Consider the following 14,481-nt stretch of genomic DNA (forward strand, 5'->3'; position numbering starts at 1 on the left):
AATTCCTGGGAGAAATATCAATAACGTAAGATATGCAGATGACACCACCCTTATGGCAGAAAGTGAAGAACTAATGAGCCTCTTGATGAAAGTGAAAGAGGAGAGTGAAAAAGTTGGCTTAAAACTCAACATTCAGAAAACTAAGATCATGGCATCTGGTCCCATCACTTCATGGGAAATAGATGGGGAAACAGTGGAAACAGTGTCAGACTTTATTTTTCTGGGCTCCAGAATCACTGCAGATGGTGATTGCAGCCATGAAATTAAAAGACGCTTACTCCTTGGAAGGAAAGTTATGACCAACCCAGATAGCATATTGAAAAGCAGAGACATTACTTTGCCCACAAAGGTCCGTCTAGTCAAGGCTATGGTTTTTCCAGTAGTCATGTATGGATGTGAGAGTTGGACTATAAAGAAAACTGAGTGCTGAAGAATTGGTGCTTTTGGACTGTGGTGTTGGAGAAGACTCTTGAGAGTCCTTGGACTGCAAGGATATCCAACCAGTCAATCCTAAAGGAAATCAATCCTGAATGTTCATTGGAAGGATTGATGTTGACGCTGAAACGCCGATACTTTGGCCACCTGATGGGAAGAACCGACTCATTGGAAAGGATCCTTATGCTGGGAAAGATTGAAGGCAGAAAGGGAAGGGGACAACAGAGGATGAGATGGTTGAATGGCATCACCAACTTGATGCACGTGAGTTTGAGTAAGCTCCAGGAAATGGTGATGGACAGGGAGGTTTGGCGTGCTGCAGTCCATGGGGTCTCAAAGAGTCAGACTCGACTGAGTGACTGAGCTGAACTGACTGAGGTGCTTCTCTGATGGCTCAGTTGGTAAAGAATCTGCCTGCAGTATAGGAGACCGGTGTTTCATCCCTGGGTCGGGAAGATCCCCTGGAAGGGAAATGGCAACCCACAGTAATCCTACCTGGGAAATCCCCTGGACAGAGGAGCCTGATGGGCTATAGTCCATGGGGGTTGCAAGAGTCAGACACGACTTAGCGACTAAACCACCATAGAGTAATCTAGACAGGTATAAAGAAAGGATTACCACATGCATCCAATTTATAAAAGATTAATGTTGTTCCCAATTTAGAGATAATGTCTGGTACTATTATGGGCTTCCCTGATGGTTCAGAGGGGAAGGAAGAAACAGCAGGAGACACGGGAGATTTGGCTTCGATCCTTGGGTTGGGAAGATCCCCTGGAGAAGAAAATGGCAATCTACTCTAGTATTCTTGCCTGAAAAATTGACAGAGCCTGGTAGGCTACAGTCCAAAGGGTCTCAAAGAGTCGAATATGACTGAATGACTGAGCATGCATGCACACAGGCACGTATGATACCATTATAAAAAGTACAAAAAGACCTAATCTCCCTTTTTTTTTTTTTAAATAAAAGGTATGGATATAAGGTCTACATTATATGTTCTAAGTTGGAGCTTGACATTGAAAACATATATTTAAGCTGCATATTTATTTTGGTCTAGAGGAAAAAATCTTATGCATGTTTATGCCTTATATATACACAATTTTAAAATACTCATGCTGACAACTGACAGATGAATTCTGTTGGTCTAAAAGAAAAAAAAAAGATGAAAAATCAGCAAGAAAATTTTGAGGAAGTTATATCGAAATTGTTTTAAAGAGAGATGAATATGACTGCTAAACTAAGGAATGTTTTAAAAATTTTTCCTCTGCCAAATTGAAATAAATTTTTATAACAAATGATATGCAGTGTTTGGTGAGAGTGTGGGTGAACAGAAGAAAAAACTTATAAACTCATGTGAAGAGTGATGTCTGGAGCATAGGGGAGAAGAATGTTTTCCTTAATTCTGTCAGGGCCCCTGGCTGGACCTGCAAATTAAGCTGACAAAGGTAGATTAACAGGAGGAAATCACATACATTTATTTAGTGAAAGTTGTTTGTGACATGAAGCCTTTGTAAGGAAATGGAGAAACAGACCTGAGTGTTTTTATTGCTGGTTTTGATGAAGAGTGGATGGTTATGGAGGAATATGGTAGGTTAAAGAGTAGGAGGTTAAGTGTTGGGAACTGGGGGGAATTTAAGGAGGCCTCTGTGTTCAGATTGTTCTGTGTGCCTTTTGCTTCAGAGATAGAGATGTTCCTTTTTTCTGGACATAGGAAGGGCACCTCTCACATGACGATTTTAGGACCTGTTTCTGGGGAGAAAGACGGGGGTGGTTGGGTGACTGTATTGCTTCTGCTTTTTTCTCACACTTGTTGTTTAGTCACTAAGTCATGTCCGACTCTCTGCGACCCCATGGACTGCAGCACGCAAGGCTCGTCTGTCCTCCACTATCTCCCCACTTAAAATATTCTATGCCGAGGTGGTATATTTTGGGAGTAGTGTGTCCTGAACCCTGTCATTCATTCTGAAACTTTGCCAAGAACTTTCTTGGTCTATAAACTGAGTTAGTGTAGCTTGTCCAGTAACCCATTGAAATGGTCTCTAGGTGCTGGAGATTTCCCTGGAGACAAAAAATAAAATAAAAAAAACAAACAGGTTAATGGTTAGAATGAACTATGAACTTAGTTTTTGAGTGCAGAGGGCAATCAGTTGTCGAGAATATTTCCAGATGTTGGACTCAGAGAACCTTCAGATAGAGTAGGGGGAGTGCTAGCAGCAATGTGGCAGATTTTCCTAGTTTGCAGTTTGTCTTTGTGATGACATCAGGCCTTCTGGAACTTTCTGAGGGACTCTTATGGCAGCAGGAAGGAAGGTTGTCCATACATGAGTTATTGTGGTGATTTCCCTGAAATTCACAGCAAGTTGTCCAGCTTTGGCTTGAAGGACTTTGGGAAAGAGGCAGCTTTAATTTTTAGTGATTCCAAGTCAGAAGAATGGGAAAGAAATTGAACACATTAGTTTGGAGAATTGTAGCTAAATATTGGTGGAGCCTAGAAGAATTCAGGATCCAGTCCAGTTCACAGGTAGTTGACTAAACCTCAAAGACAGAACAGGACAAGAATTTAATACCCACAGGGGTGTGCTGTAGTTTTGCACTGGAACATAATTTTTGTCTTTGGGGACACTCTCATTTCTGTCAAAGATATTTGAAGTAAGACTAATTTGTTTGCAAAATAAGTCTGGTCTCATTAAACTCGGCCTGATAATTTATATCAGTCCCGCAAGAATAGTTATCAACAATGTACGCTGTTTTTAAGTCTGCTTTGCTGGAGCCACTTCTAATAAGAAATCTCAGATTGCACTTAACCACTTGTAATAAGGCATCTCAGATTGTCCTCTTAAAATCTTCTGGGGTTAGGAAACCAAGCCAGTGACTCACCATCAGCTTTTGCCTGCAATTCTTAGAGAGAGGTGAATTCCTGTCTTCTGGAGGTCCCCCTGCTCCAATATCCCTAGGTTCCTGGGTCCTGTAAGAATAGACTTTGCTCTCTCACTTGTTAGGCAGAAACCATATAAGCAAGGTATCAGGCTGATTTTTGAAGCGCACTTTATAAACATTGGCTCCCTAAATTCAGCCTTAGTTCCTTAAAGCTGTCTCGTCCTACCTTGATTCTGTGCACATCATTCTCAGATGTGACATTCCAGAGCAAGTTTCGCTAATACAGCCAGTGTTTACCATTCTCTCCGTTTAGAAGAACAGATGCTTATTGAACTTTATGTAGATAACTGTATGGCTGTGCAGGTAGAATATTCACTAAGAGTTTTCAGATTCTGGGGAGATCAGGTAGGGAGAAGAGATAAATGCTTTGATTTTGTTTACAAAGGTATAATTTACCAGATTGCTATAAATTATAGGTAGCTTTAAAGAAAAGAGAAAAAAGATTTCTTTAAATCTGGAAAACATAACAGTAAAGAACCAGCAATGCTTCAAACAAAAAAGTATAATCATCCACACTAGTTCATTCAGTCCCATATTCTGCTTGATTTTTAGTTAGCAGTTCAATTTCCTCATTAGTTCTGGAAACTCTTACACAGCCCAGTGGCATGGTCTCTACATTATTCAAGTTAGGCCATTATGTAATGTTCTCACATTATATAAAAGCTTTCAGGGAAGAATCAGAGTAAAACAATAACTGTGAATGGTAAAAGACTTAAAAATAGTCATGGTTAAAGTTTTGATGAGAGTTCATTTGATAAGGATATAAAGCATGCAGCAGTTTAAGATCACACTCAGGCAAAGGTAAAGAAAACTCAAGAGAAGTGGTGATGTTTGTTAAACTGCCATTTATTCCTGACAGTTAATCAGGCTGTGCTCTTTACATGCATTTTATTCAGCCTCTATGAAAAAGAGTCTATTATGTTCACTTCATAAACAAGCATAAAGACTTAGTAATTTGGCCAAAGTCATACAGCTGTGAGTAACAGTACTGGTATCTGAACCTGTTTTGCACATAAAGGCAAGTTCTTTATAACTATATCCTATTGCCTATATTAATGATTCGTTTAAGGTTGTGTGTGCGTGCATGCTAAATCTCTTCAATCTTGTCTGACTCTTTGAGACCCCATGGACTGTAGCCCATCAGGCTTCGCTGTCCATAGGATTCTCAAGGCAAGGATTCTGGAGTGGGTTGCCATTCACTTTCATTGTATTACCACTTTTCTGTTGCCTGGGCAAACTTGAGTCCAGTGATATTCAAAGAAGTTAAAACTGATACAGCCTCTAGCACTTTAATATCAGTGCATCCCTGTGGCATTCAGACACATGTTGACGTGTTTGCTGCAGTGGCTTTTCTTTATGTGACTGCAGTTCTCTGTGCCACTGGCAAGGCTCATATGATTTAAGACCCCTCTGTCACCCCTATTATTGGTAACATACAAGCTTCAAGGATCATTTGATGTACAAATTTAATTGCAAGTTGTATTTTCGAAGGATGATATAGGCTATGTCATTGTCAGGACTGTTTACACAGCTTTTTCTAAACTGCTTGCTCTGAAAACAGGCATTTCAGTCTGTTTATCGTAATGCTGCCTGATTTAATTTTTCAAGGCTGCTTGCTTAATATTAGCTTGTTAAAGTGTATATAGGATGATTCTTCACAATATTTCACAGGGTGTATTTCTCTGGAGTTTTTGGTAAGATGGTACCGTATCAGCTTTCATGGTTCATTTTCTGCATTTGCTGGCTTGCTCCTTCCTTTCTTCCTGGTGCCAGAGCATGTGATTATACTTAGGAGAGAGTGTGTGTATATCTGTGTGTGTGTGGACGCTCATTCGTATCTGACTCTTTACCATCCCGTGGATGGTAGCCTGTCAGGCTCTATATACATGGAATTTCTCAGGCAAAAATACTGGAGTGGGTTGCCATTTCCTTCTCCAGGGGATCTTCCCAACCCAGGGATCAAATCTACATCTCCTGTGTCTCCTGCATTGGCAGGTGAGTTTGTTATCACTGAGCCACCTTAAGTCATATTATCTAGCTAATGTGACAATTTCCTGACTGTAAAAATACTTTGGGAAGAGTTTGGTACTCTTATATTAAATGTCTTTTTCTTCCCAAATGGCACTTAAATATCCTGAAGCACCCATGATTTTAATAGGCTAATGTCATCTGATCATTTTTTTAAGAGTTTAACTTTTTGTGGAAAGCATAGGTTTGGGGGATGATGTTATAAATTTAAAAATGCTGTTTTACAGGGAACATCTTGGCAGTTCTTTTGATATGCATTCACCTAGCCAGTTCTGTGAAATGCCAGCCGCATCTGAGTCAGGTGAAATGAGGAAGCTGTAAGTGAAATCTTTATAATGATGAGAAATATTGGTACCGTGTGCCAAAAACTTCTATTTTCTCTGCCTCTCAGAAATTCTTTGTTCCTATTGTGTTTTGGCGGAGTCTGTATGTGCAAATGGGAATTTTTCAGCAGAAATTGGAGGCTCTGTAAAAGTATTTCTTTATAATTTCTGAGGTGAATTTATAGCTGTCCTCATGGCAACTGACACCTTTTTTTTCCTGATTTGTCAACCTGGGTTCCATCCCTGGGTCAGGAAGATCCCTTAGAGGAGGAAACGGCAACTCACTCCAATATTCTTGCCTGGAGAATTCCATGGACAGAGGAGCCTGGTGGGCTCTGCAGTTCATGGGGTCACAAAGAGTTGGACACGACTAAGCAACTAACACTTTCACACACTTTTATCCTTGGTAATTTTATTTTTCTGAAAATTTACCATTTTCTGTTGAAAAGAGTGAAACTGCCAATTGCTGTGTCTTCAGTTCACTCAGTTGTGACTGATTCTTTGCAACCCGTCTTAGCCCAAATCTAATAAAGTAGATTTTCTCTTTTTAAGTTTGAATTAGGTAAATGTTCTAGAATAGACGTGAATGAGAGTTTACAAACGGGTCTCATTGATCTCCTTTTACGGGTGAGGAAATGGAGCAGAGGGAGGTTAGGTTACTCCCTGAGGTACAGAGCTATTCAGTGGCAGAGTGAGGGCATAAACACAAGCGATCAGTTTCTTTGAGCTGAGGTCACCACACTTTCCAACTTCTCTTTGGTTGTAGGACACGAATAGAAATGAGAAATCCTTTTTTTCTTTTGTTTTCACCATGTTTTTCAAAATTTTGTTGGCCTTTCAATTGAAATTGTCAAATAAAAGCATGACTCATTGGAACCCTACAGTGATTCCTAGGTTGAAAATGACACTGAAATCCATAATCAGGTAAGTTTGTGTGATGTTTCCCAAGTATATACCTAAAACTTTGCCAATTTAAGGCAGAACTGCTATTTTGTTCACTTACATGCCATTATATTATTTTACAGTAATAATGAGTTCATTGTTCTCAAATCAGTATTTTCTATCTTATAATAAGAGAGACTTAAGCTGTCTATGGGCTTCCCTGGTAGCTTAGCTGGTGAAGAATCCACCTGCAATGTGGCAGACCTGGGTTTGATCCCTGGGTTGGGAAGATCCCCTGGAGGAGGGCATGGCAATCCACTCCAGTATTCTTGCCTGGAGAATCCCCACGGACAGAGGAGCCTGGTGGGCTACAGTCCATGGGGTCGCAAAGAGTCAGACACGACTAAACGACTAAGCATAAACAGCACAAGCTGTTTATAAACCTGAAATTGAATTATGATCTCATTCTTCTAAATGACTTACGTGAAGAATGAATATTGTTAGTCCTGTGTGTATTTATTCACAAGAAGTGCCCATTTATGTTTCTTCTATTTTTATGATTCTACCTTTTATCCAGATTCTGTGTCCAAACAATGACTCTAAACCTATAGTGACTCATTTGATCTTTTATTATATGAAATTGGTTCTTCCTCTCATTCACATGCCATGCATGTTTGCCCTTTTGTATGCCTGTAAAGTATTAATAATGTGACGTGATTCTTCCCCAATATGTGTTATATTGCAGTCTCATTCCTTTTCCAGATAAGTTGTTAAGGTATTTTGTTAGTCATTCTACCCATATGTATTCAACTAGCTTAGTTTGTATATAATTGAGGTTTGACATTTAGAGTTTAGAAACCTCTTTTGGCTTCCCAGGTGGAGCTAGTGGTAAAGAATTTGGCTGTCAGTGCAGGAGACACAAGAGATGCAGGTTCAATCCCTGGGCTGGGAAGATACCCTGGAGGAGGAGATGGCAACCCATTCCAGTGTTCTTGCCTGGAGAATGCCGTGGACAGAGGAGCCTGGGGGGCTACTGTCCATAGAAAGAGTCAGACACAACTGAGTGCAGACACACACACAGTTTCTTTTGGATTTTCTCGTATTTCTAGCACATTCGTTTCCTACTCTCATTAAAAAAAAGGTTTTAAAGTTAGAAGGAGAAGAAAGGTTGGCTTAGAGAAGACCCGGCAGATTGTGATTCTTGGGAGAGGAAAGAATGAAAGACAAATGGAAGAACTGAGAGTGAGACTCTGTTTAGGCTTGTAGGATGAGTGGATTACGGCAGTGTTGATTCATTCTGCTTGGTGGTCCTAACAATTTGTGTAAATGCCTTCATGTCTTTTTGGATCTGGTGGGTTTAGTTTGAGAGGTTTTGCTACAGCTTATCTTGTTCTGCTTCTGTATTTGTGGTTACAAAATGTGGAATGTAGGGCAAGGTTACTAGTAGAGGTGTGTGTGTGTGTGTGTGTGTGTGTGTGTGCATGCACAATTTCCAACTTCCTTCAGTAGTCATGGGAAAAATATATAGCAGTCAAATCTGTCACGTTCCAAATATATACTGTTTCTCGTGACTGTTTCTGGTGTTCTGCTCTTTGTTCGAAAGGTGAGGGAATGAACAAATACCCACGAACCTTGTTTAGATTTGTCCAGTGTCATTGGCATTCTGAGTGTGCGTATGAGTATTGTTTTAGTTTGTGCAGTTTTCTTATTAGTATTCTGGATAATGATTAGCCATATTACCAGCTTGTACCAGAGTAAGACTGTGGGTTCGATCTCTGGGTTGGGAATATCCCCTGGTGGAGGAAATGGCTCCCCACTCCAGTATTCTTGCCTGGAAAATTCCTTGAGCACAGGAGCCTGGTGGGCTCTGCAGTTCATGGGGTCACAAAGAGTCGGACATGACTGATGACTGAGCACACATAACCACTAGGTTAAGATTAGCCTTTTATAAAACTATCATTAACATCTTTATCAGTGGTTCAGAACTAAAAGATATATCAGAATTCTGCTACTGGGGCATGGGACAAATCTAAGCTAGGCTCATGGTTTTTTGACTCTCTCCCCTTTCTAAGATAAGGCAGCTCACCAGAAGTAGCCATGAGAAATATGTATTTGAAATATGATACATTTGTTTGCTGCACATTTTTCCATGACGATTAAAGGAAGCCAGAAATTGCACGCATACGCGTGCGCACACACACACACACACCACTCATATTACTACTGGTAACCTTGTCGTAGCAGAGTATTAAATGTACCTGTTAACTTGCTTTGGGAAAAGTGACTGTCTTAAAAGAATAAATGTTCCTATTTCTAAGCAGCTTTGGCAATTCGCAGACTCCTGAGCCTAAGAGCTTTATCTTCAAAGTGACAGGAGCTAGAACTGGAATACCCTGTTAAGATTCTTTTGACTCACTCAAGTTCAGATATACACTGATATGGTGGGTGGGAATTTTTGTGATTATATTGTTCATTTTCAAAAAGGCCTTCCCTTCTATTATCAAAGAAAGAGATTATATTAATACCTTTTGTCATTCTCCTGGCTGGTTACAAGTCTTTCTTACTCTTTTCACTTCCTTGATAGTATTGTTCTCATATCCTGTCTTTTTTATTCCTTTCTGATTTTCTTCTGTTGCAGTTTGAGTTCCCTAGGATGCAAACTCAGATGGAAATTAGTGCACTGGAAATTTCTCAGAAAGTGCCCTTGGGATCAGTCAAGCCCTGGGGAGTGGAAGGAAGAAACCAACTCTGGGCAGAGGGGAGGTTAGGCTGTCTTGTAGTCTTGGTGGAAGTCTGACCCCTGGAGGCTCTAAAGCTGGGATGGCGTTTCACCATTGTCTCCAGCCAGTCTTTGAATGTGGGCTGCCCTGAGAGAGGAGCATGAACTTACATGAGGAGACTCTTCAGCTAAGGCCGTTCTTAAGAGAGCTGATAGCCAAGGCCTGTATACTGGCATCACTACAACATCTGGGGAAAAAAAATCCTTCAGTTGTGAAAGAGGATCAGGGTGGCACATCACAGTTTCCACTCTATCTTTTTTGCAAGGGTTGGAGGTTTCTGAATGGCTTGGGGGATGGGTTAGAATTTCCAGGAAATGAAGAGTTACAGAGCAGAGTAGTTAGGAAGTTGAAAAATAGAGAAGAAAAGTTGGTATGAATAGGTTATGCCAGATAATTAAGTTCTGGTATTGATTAGCACTTTTCTAAACAAGTTTTTAAAATTCTATTTATAGTGATGCTATTCCCTTTTTAAGTTACAGGATTCTGATGAAAACTGTGGGTTCTCTATGCAGAGAAATGTGCATATCTATATGCATATAATGGGAAATAGATGGAAACAGTGGAAACGGTGTCAGACTTTATTTTTGGGGGGCTCCAAAATCACTGCAGATGGTGATTGCAGCCATGAAATTAAAAGACGCTTACTCCTTGGAAGCAAAGTTATGACCAACCTAGATAGCATATTCAAAAGCAGAGATATTACTTTGCCAACAAAGGTCCATCTAGTCAAGGCTATGGTTTTTCCAGTAGTCATGTATTGATGTGAGAGTTGGACTGTGAAGAAAGCTGAGCGCCGAAGAATTGATGCTTTTGAACTGTGGTGTTGAAGAAGACTCTTGAGAGTCCCTTGGACTGCAAGGAGATCCAACCAGTCCATCCTGAAGGAGACCAGTCATGGGTGTTCATTGGAAGGACTGATGCTTATCCTGAAACTCCAATACTTTGGCTACCTCATGCAAAGAGTTGACTCATTGGAAAAGACTCTGATACTGGGAGGGATTGGGGACAGGAGGGAAGGGGACGACAGAGGATGAGATGGCTGGATGGCATCACCAACTCGATGGACATGAGTTTGGGTAAACTCTGGCAGTTGGTGATGGACAGGGAGGCCTGGTGTGCTGCGATTCATGGATTTGCAAAGAGTCAGACACGACTGGAGCGACTGAACTGAACTGAACTGATATGCATATAAATTCAGTTTGATTGTTGTAAAACCTGCTTGTTTTTTTACTTCCCTATTTATAGGTTCTTTTCTTCCCCCATCTCTTAATAATTCTGCTTTTCTGGCATCTTCATGTTAAAACATTAGTTGATTGCTAAATTTTCCATTTGCTTTATTTGTTAGTACTCAAATACATCAAATCACAGTAAATCATTTTCTCACCTATTTTGTAATTTCTAAATTATAAGTTCCTTTTTAGTGAGGATTCTTTTTTGCTTTTGTTTTGTATTGGTTTAGTTTTTCTAGCTTGTGGGAATCCATTACGGCCTTGTTGATGTAGAGTTACTTTTGGTGGAGTTTTATGTTTGTTTATTTCAGATACTCCAGGGATATCATAAGCCCAGGATCCATTTTTTCTTCCATTTCTTACTTTGGAGATTCTCACAGACTTCAGAACTGTTGTGACACAGGCTTGGGGTTTGTTTGTCTTATTTTTAATTTAATTAATAAATTTTTTCAGCTGTGCTGGGTTTTTGTTGCTGCCTGGGGCTTTGCTCTCGTTGTGGCGAGCGATGGCTACTCTCCAGTTGCGGTATCCAAGCGTCACATTTCGGTGGCTTCTCTTGTTGTGGAGCACGGGCTCTAGAGCCTGCAGACTCAGTTGCTGTGGCTTGCAGACTCAAGAGCACAGGCTCAGTATTAATGATGCACAGGCTATGTTGCTCTGCAGCATGTGGGATCTTCCCGGATCAGGGATCGAACCCATGTCTCCTGCATTGGCAGGCAGATTCTTTACCAGTGAGCTACCAGGGAAGCCCCAGGCTTAAGATTTTAATTTCTGGCTGTGTTTCACCTGACCTCTCACCCGGACTCTCAGAGACAAACCCCACTGAGAGTCTTACTAAGACAATGGGTGGATTTCTCCTGTCACCCTCATCATTCTATAATTGTGATTGCAGCCCTTTGTCGACAGCTCCAGTTTTATGGAAGGACCTCAGAACCAACTTTATGCCCAACTTGTGTGCCTCTTCTTCTCTCCCTATATGAGCATTAGTGTTGCTATGGATGCTTGGGCAGTTTGTATACTGTGCTGAAGAAAAGCAGGGCTAGAAATCTAGCCCAGCTCTGCTCTCCTGAGAGAGAACTCTCTTCTTCTTTTTTTAACTTTTAATTTTATATTGGAGTATAGCGGATTGACAGTGTTGTGATACTTTCAGGTGGATAGCAAAGGGACCCAGCCATACACATATCTCTTCTCTTCCAAACTCCCCTCCCATCCAGGCTGCCATGTAACATTGAACAGAATTCCCTGTGCTGTACAGTAGGTCCTTGTTGATTATCCGTTTTAACTATGAAGCTGAAGCCAGAAGCTAATGCACAGACATAAAAGTGTTGTGCTTTCCCCATAGTTCATGCCTTCAGTGTTATGTCGCAACAAAGAATTTGTGTGTGTTAGTCACTCAGTTGTGTCCAACTCTTTGTGACCCCATGAACTGTAGCACGCCAGGCTCCTCTGTCCATGGAACTCTCCAGGCAAGGATCCTGGAGTGGGTTGCCATTTCCTTCTCCAGGCAAGGAGACTGGAGTGGGTTGCCATTTCCTTCTCCAGGGGGTCTACCTGACCCAGGAATCGAACTCAGGTCTCCTTCATTGTAGGCAGATTCTTTACGGTCTGAGCTACCAGGGAAGCCCATTTTAACTATAAGCAGTGTATACGTGTCAATGCCGAACTCCCTAACTATCCCTTCCCCCCATCCTTCCCTGCTGGCAACCATAAGTTAGGAGAGAACTTTCTTCTGATCCCATTCTTTGAGGGGACATCTCCGTACCAATATCAGTTAGACATAAGCCGTAAAGACACTCCAGTGATTCTTCTTTTGGCCACAACTGACGATGTTTGCTTTTGTGCTTACTAGCACTTTGGCTATCAGTCCTGGCTTTGGTTTGGCCATCAGTCCTGGCTTTGGTTTGGCCATCAGTCCTGGCTTTGGTTTGGCACCGGGGGGTTTTTCTTTACAGCAAGTGGAGCTGTGTATTTCATTTAAAAAATCTGTTTCTGTTTCTCATTTTTTCTGTGTATCTATGGTGGAAAGTCTTCTTCATTAGCTCAGTTGACAGGATTGTGGCATCTGTAATTCCCATTAAGTTACTTATTAACCTCTGTTCCTCAGAAATCACCTCTTTAGCTGAGAATAATAATAGCCCATCTGTACAGTGTCTTTAAATTTAGAGCACCTAGCAATCTCCCCATCAGTATTTGTACCATTTACGGCTTTACCACTTCAGGGAAGAGTTGGAAGCAAAGTAGTGACTGTGTTCACTCACTTAACAAGAAGAGGAAGTCTTAGTTAACGCCCTGGAGAAACCAGAGAAACTTCATCCAGGGCAGCACAATGCCGAAACTGAAGCTCCAAGCCCCACCCTTGCTAATGTTGATGTGCCGAAGGTCACTTGGCACCAGAGTGAACAGAGAGGAATGTCCTCTCAGTATTGCCCGGAGGATCGCTCAGAGCAGCTTTCCTGGCTTGTGTAGGTAAGTTTGAGTTTGTGAATGTTTTCTTTGCTAAGGAGAGTTCTCAAAGGCGTAATTATCATGGAGGATATTTGTAGACCTTGAAACATGTGGTAATACTTTTAGTCCCAATAAACCCTTTGACAATATTGTAAATTCCTATTTGGAACTCCAGGGGACTTCTGGACTTGGTGAAGTTGGTACCCTAGGTGCTATAGGGTCCTGCCTCCTGCCTCCAGGGTTCTTGCTTATAGAGGTGAGGATACGCAGAATTTTCTTCCCTTCTTAGGTCAGTGGTTAAGAGAGTAATCCTTCCTCCCTCCATCATTATAGCTAAGAAAAAAGTCTGTTGACTATTAACAGTTGGGAAAGTGTGTGTGTGTCTGTGTATCTCAAGTTTTCTTAAAATTACTTAAAAATTGATATGCAAAATACTGTTATTATTCTATAAATATTAATTGCTCTGGGTTGTTCTATGCCTTTAGTTGTACTGTGAAAATGTGCTTATTACCAAGCTCAGTTTTCTTAAGTTTTTATTGGCTCTGAGCACAGACTTTGCACTGCCAAATTTCTGTGTAAACATTTTGCTTGGGACCAAGAAAGTAGTGAATATGTGTCTTTTAAGTTTTCTTTTTTTTTAAAACCCATGAATGTTAATGGATCTTTTAAATATTTAAATAGTCAATTAATGGCGTTTTTCAAAGAACAGCTCTTCTCCAAAAATCCATAACTTTTCATAAAACTCTTTTATAACACTCCATAATTTTATACTTAGGGTGCTTTAAGCATGAGCTTAATGGCAAGTATATATAATTCTTAGTACATAGAGATCTACTATTTTTTGTAGCTCTTATCTATTTATTTGTTACATTTACTATTCAGGAGGAGCCTTTTTGTTCTCTTACTAATAATTAAGTGCAAGTATAAATTAAGATACTGTAGAAAATTGGAGGAGAGCTAGTGAAAGTGTATCACATTATAGTGCATAGCAGAAGTAACTGATAACATCGCTGTTAGGGTGCTGGAAAGTGTCATGCCTTCTGGAGTTCAGGTGCCATGGTTATGACTGTATGGATCCTTTTGGAAATGGAGTCCTGGCTAAGTTGATTTTCCCGTAACGTGTCTGTTATTTATTGAGACTCTATACCATAAGGAATATTAACAGTTCAAAGAAGTTTGAACTACTCATACAACCATTGTATGCAGCTTTTTGTCAGCATGAGAAGAAAATGAGATTCCTTGAGATGTTTATGGCTTGATTTACTTTTACCCTTGCTACAAAGCTTTGGTCAGTTTTACAGGCCAAAATTCCCAGGCACATGTCAGTCTCACTGTCAGTATAAATCTTAAACATGTACTGGGGATGGTATGTAAATATTTTGCCTTTTGACACACCTGTTTTCACCTGAAGAAGGATATCCTTGT

At 40.6% G+C, this 14,481-nt stretch overlaps 1 protein-coding gene across 8 annotated transcripts in view; it reads left to right on the forward strand.

Annotated features, from left to right (window-relative positions):
• Positions 1 to 14,481, forward strand: part of EPS8 (EGFR pathway substrate 8, signaling adaptor) — a 197,509-nt gene that overhangs the window by 65,811 nt on the left and 117,217 nt on the right. For 2 of the 8 annotated variants that reach the window (XM_070790024.1, XM_070790026.1), the window contains exon 1: positions 12,037 to 13,077. The exons of the other annotated variants lie outside the window; for them this stretch is intronic. The gene's annotated coding sequence lies outside the window, so the exon portion shown is untranslated. Of the gene's footprint in view, positions 1 to 12,036; positions 13,078 to 14,481 lie in introns of those variants that run through there. 8 annotated transcript variants of the gene reach the window in all.

Source organism: Bos indicus, chromosome 5 (genome assembly GCF_029378745.1).
Source record: "Bos indicus isolate NIAB-ARS_2022 breed Sahiwal x Tharparkar chromosome 5, NIAB-ARS_B.indTharparkar_mat_pri_1.0, whole genome shotgun sequence".
NCBI classification, from domain to species: domain Eukaryota; kingdom Metazoa; phylum Chordata; class Mammalia; order Artiodactyla; family Bovidae; genus Bos; species Bos indicus.